At 44.8% G+C, this 5,128-nt stretch overlaps 1 pseudogene; it reads right to left on the bottom strand.

Moving 5' to 3' along the window:
* LOC107112099 overlaps nt 1-549 on the bottom strand; it is a 917-nt pseudogene extending 368 nt beyond the window's left edge.
* Between the last annotated feature and the right edge of the window lie 4,579 nt (nt 550-5,128).

The following is a 5,128-nucleotide window of genomic DNA, read 5'->3' as shown; positions in this document are numbered from 1 at the left end:
AGTCATCACCATTATTTCTATGAGGGTGGTGTCAGAGCAGCAGATAGCCAAAAGTGGGAAAATGTCACAGAAGAAATGAGGGATCTCTTCAGGGTCACAGAACTGAAGACGGGACATCAAAAGAGTATAAAGCAATGCGGGGATTAAGGGGGCAACCCAGGACACGGTGGCCAGTTGGAGGCAACGCTTGTGGCTCATCATGGCAGAATATTAGCGGTCGTAGGCCATGGAAGCCAGCAGGAAGCTGTCTGAGTTGCCAAAAGACATATAGAAATACATCTGGGCCAGGCAACCAGGGTAGGAGATAGTCTTCTTCTGAGACAGCATGTTATGTAATGCCTTGGGAATGGTGGTGGAGGTAAAGCCAAGGTCAGCTAGGGCCAGGTGACTGAGCAGGAAGTACATTGGAGTCTGGAGGAGCTGCATGTCGGAATGGATCAACAAGATGATTGTCACGTTCCCCAGGAGGGTGAGGAGATAGATAGAAAGGAAGAGTGGGAAGAGGAGTCTTTGGACCTCTGGCTGGTATGGAAAACCTCGGAGACCAAACTCCGAAAAGGAGACAGCAAGAAAGTTAGAGACCCACAGCAAAGTATGGCTAATAAATCCCAAGATTCACATTTCTCCCTCTCACCAGTATCTAGCTACCTAATAAACAAATTCAGGTGGGTCACTGTGTTGGTCTGAAGAAGCAGAACTAAGTTTGAGTCCAGGGGCACCTTGAAGACCAACAAAGTTTTATTCAAAATGTAAGCTTTTTGTGTGCAAAGCACACTTCTTCAGACAAATGGAACTAAATTTCCTCAAGGGTTATTTACAGGGTAAAAGTGTGTGGAGGCAGCCATTAGGAGGTTCCACTCAGAGCCAAGAATAGAGACTCAGTGTGTGCACACTTTACATACATTGAAACAGATTTCCTCAAATATTACATGCAGAGATGGGGTTAATTGCCAGGAAGAGCTGATTAGAGTCAAGATGCATAAGTAACTGAGCAATAAATATAGCTAAGATTGGAATAACACATATAGTATGACATATAAATAGCAGCAAGTTGGCATACAGGTAATAAAGGAGTTACTTTAACAACAGATGTGAGAACAAAGTCCAGTGTCTTCTATAAGACTAACAAAGTTTAATTTCTGGGTATAAGTAAGAACAGAATGACTTAACGTGTGTAGTGAGATAAGAAGCCAATATCTCTATTAAACCCTGGGGGTTCCATTGTCCTGAATGTTGTAATAACTTGTAATTCAGCAAAACAAATTACTGGAATGGGAGACCGCTGAATTACGGGTAATTAACAACACATCTCACATCTCTGTCTCTCCCTGATGCATGCATTATTCCTGCCACATGAGATATGTGCATCAGCCTCAAGATTTAGTGTCAGCATTTAGATTTAGAACTGTAAAGTTCCTGAGCTGAAATTCAGGATTTTTAAACAAAATCCTAGTTTCCCCCTGAGTGCTGATCACAAAACCCACACGATGGGGCCAGGTATGGAAAGAGGTCATTTTCCTACAACCCTGGGGGATCCCCTAAGACTGCAGAAAAACCCCAAACATTACAAAAGGTGTGGGGAGGTTACAAGTCCCTGAAAAGTGGACCTTGGCTCACATGAAGGCAGCCACTGATGGAGATGGGGTGGGGGAAAGAAGGAGCCAGGCTGTAAATCAGGGAAGAGGGAAGGTGGTAGATGGTGGCAGGAGTTTCCAACACAAGAAAGAGAAGAAGCTGGTTGAACCCCAAGCTGGTGGCAACAGGAGGATGCAGCAGCACTTCTCGTTCCTTCCTCTCCCAGGTGCTGGATCCCACCAAGGAGTTAAATAGGACAAGGAGTGCCGACTGGAAGCAAGAGGAGGTGCCACTGCTTCTGCTTTCTCCTTCCTTTCTCAACTCCTGCCTAACCCTCTCGGAATTAGGGATGAAAAAGTTGTTATCTTGCTTTCTAGACTATTGTGAACGGAATAAATTGACCTTAAACACTGATAAGTCCAAAATCATCGCTTTTGATAAAAACTGGAAACCTGTTAAGTGGAATATTAGGGGACATGTGATTGAACAGGTCAAAAGTTTTAGATATCCAGGAGTCTATTTCCACTATAGAGCTGGATGGGATACTCATATTAAAGAAGTGTTAAAATTTGTGAACAGTAACATTCTTGCAATTTCCCGCTTTTTTTATACTAAGGGGCAGGGGTCGTTTCGTAGAAAAAGAGCTAGGGGAACTCATTAGCATAACTCATTAGCATATGCCCCCTGACATCATAAGGCCTGGCGGTGGACCTGCAAGGCCGGCGGGAGTGCGAGGAAGCCCCGCCAAGGCCCTCCCTGGCCCCAAGCAGGCAGGGATAGGAAGAGGCGGGGAGGAAGCAACTTACCCTCCCTCTTCTCCTGCCTCCTCCTGGCTGAATGAGGGCTGGAAGTGGGGCAGCTGGAAGCAGGGGGTGGGGTTTCGTCATGTGCCCCGCCCCCCACCACCCGGGGGAACTGCGATCCCCCACGATCCCCCCCGAAATGACCTCTGCTAAGGGGAATCAATATATCCCTGCAGCCCTTCGAGTATTTAATTACAAAATTTTTGCCAAATTGCTCTATGGCATTCCAATCTGGATCTCAGCTTTTAATAAAGTAGTTGAACGTGTACAATCTAAGTTCTTAAGGAAAATCTTAGGGCTGCCAGCATGTGTGACCTATGCAGCTATTTGTTTGGAGACAAATAAAGGCGCTTTGAGACAAAAGGTTGGATCATAGTAATTATAAATTTTGGCTCCATTTATATTTCAGAAGTAATTCCAGTAGTCTAATGGCTCACATGCTAACTGAATCACAATCATCTGATTCCCCTACATAGGGGAAAAAATTTCTGCACATTTCCATTTCGGCCAGACCAGATATTACACTGGCTGTGGGACAGTTATGTAGAAAGAAGGTTAGTGTGAGCCAGCTCACAGTTTTGTAGCCTCCAGCTCACACATTTTTGTCTCAGCTCAGGAAGGACGGCTCCAGAGCAAGCTAATGTATGCAGTTGCCAAATCACTCGCTCACCACTTTAATGCCAGCAGCTCACAAAGTAGAAGTTTTGCTCACAGGACTCCAGAGCTTAGAGGGAGCATTGCTGGGCGGTCTCCCATCCAAGTACTGATCAGGGCCCTCCCTGCTTAGCTTCTGAGCTCTGATGAGATCGGGCTCACCTGGGCCATCCAAGTCAGGGCTGGTTCACCTGGATCCACAGGTTCCTACCTAATACAGGATGACATAAAACAGAGTTTCAGAACATCTACACATGCCAAGCCAAGCTGGGAGCATCCCCAAAGGATGACTGTTGTAAGAGAATTTTAATAGTAAAAGGTTTGGATCAGAGAATTGAACCCTTTATATGCAGAAATCATATAGCTGTTTCTGTCCTATCAGTTAGCAAGCAGCTTTCAGCACACAGGGCAAGACTCCCAAAATGCAATGCCAGTCTGTTTTGTTTCAAAAGGCACCTTTCCCCCTGTCACATAGACAGAAAAGGACCCACATTCTTTTCCCATAGTTTAAAACTCTACAGTAATTTCACACCCCCACTTGGTTTGTGAACACAAAAGAACATCCTGATTTCATGGTTGTCATTTAGAATTGGAAGTGCTATCTTGTGTTATTTTGGAAATAAAATATAAACCCTGGAATGTAAGGACATCTCCGGTATGAGATGGTCCCATGATTTTCAAAAGCACTTGGTCGTTTGATGTCATTAACATTTGTAGTAGCCTGTGCAAAAATCAATTCTGTATAAATTTGAGTCCTTTGGGGAAGTTTGGGGCTGACTTTTGGGATTCAGTGAGACTCTCTTTCTCTCTTGAAGGCCACTGGTCAGTCTAGGAGCTCCTGTTTGCATGCTTTGTAGGAGAAATCTCTGTCAGCTTATTTGCTTGCTTATTATCTCTTTAGGAAATAAGACTTGTATTGTTTAAAATTCCGGAAAAGCGCCTAGCTGGCGTCTTGCCTGGGGAGCGCTGAAAGTTGTTAGGTTTAATAAAGTTAAGTTTCGGTTTTTTAAAAAATAACCTTGTAATGGTCTTTTAGCTAGCCCTGAAAGACTTCACTCACTCATTCTGCCTTTGGTATGTGGCATCATCTAGGTGGAACAGGCCGAGGGTGGGTTGGTCACACACATACATGTACACGGGTAGGACCATTCCCATGACAATGACCAAGTTCAGAAGAGGGAGAAACATTCAAAAGATCCAAGACGGGTAGGGGGGACTCTTCCTCAGACTTAACTGTGCCCTATTCCTGAATCAGACAGAACACCCATTCCCCAGGATGGGGAAAGGCCAAGATGACAATAGGCAGTGGAGCCACTCCGGAATGTACTAATAGCCCGCATGTACTCAAAAAGACTAAACTTCCCCCAGTTTCTTTATCAGTACATATTAACAATTCACCCAAAGAACATCACCATAAATGTTACTGCAAACCTTTGCTGTCAGCAGAAGGTTCCAAAAGGTTTTCCTTTGTAGAGATCACCCAAGGAAGCAATAAAGAGGCCTCAGTTGGCTTACTGGCGGTAGATGCTTTCCAGTGCTTGACTTGCTCTTACTTACCTGATTGGTGAATGCTACCCAAAAGATGTTTTCTGTTTGCCGCAGAAGCAGCAGTAGCAGCAGCAGAGTTTGTAAGTTTGTAGGTGCCGAAGAGCAAAGGGAGCATCACACGTAGAGATCAGAAAGGAGAGACTATGTGGCCTTTTCCTCCTGGTGAACTCAGACCTCCTTCTTCGGCTGAGCAGATCTGACATACAGTTTGCCGTTGCATGAAACAATGGTGGCACAGTGGCATCACCAGCTTTTGTTCATGCCTTGGGGTTCTTTGGTCCCTGTGATACCCAGAGGGCGGCTCAGGCAGGTTTACTTATGAGCCATACTTGAGGAATAGATCTGAGACCTAACCCCCAAAGGCATAGCAAATTAGCCTGTTTATAGCATAATCTCTCTCTCCCTCTTTTTTTTAAAGACACATACATTTGCCATTGAATGATAGCAAAAGATTCACAAGAATTTTCCAGAAGCAAAGAGTAATCAACACATGGAATTCACTGCCACAGGACATGGTGGCAGCTACAAGCACAGACAGCTTCAAGAGG

Source organism: Gekko japonicus, unplaced genomic scaffold (genome assembly GCF_001447785.1).
Source record: "Gekko japonicus isolate JY-2015 unplaced genomic scaffold, Gekko_japonicus_V1.1 scaffold5477, whole genome shotgun sequence".
Classification (NCBI taxonomy): domain Eukaryota; kingdom Metazoa; phylum Chordata; class Lepidosauria; order Squamata; family Gekkonidae; genus Gekko; species Gekko japonicus.
Note: the sequence above shows the minus strand (reverse complement) of the source record. Positions and strands in the feature narration are given on the sequence as shown.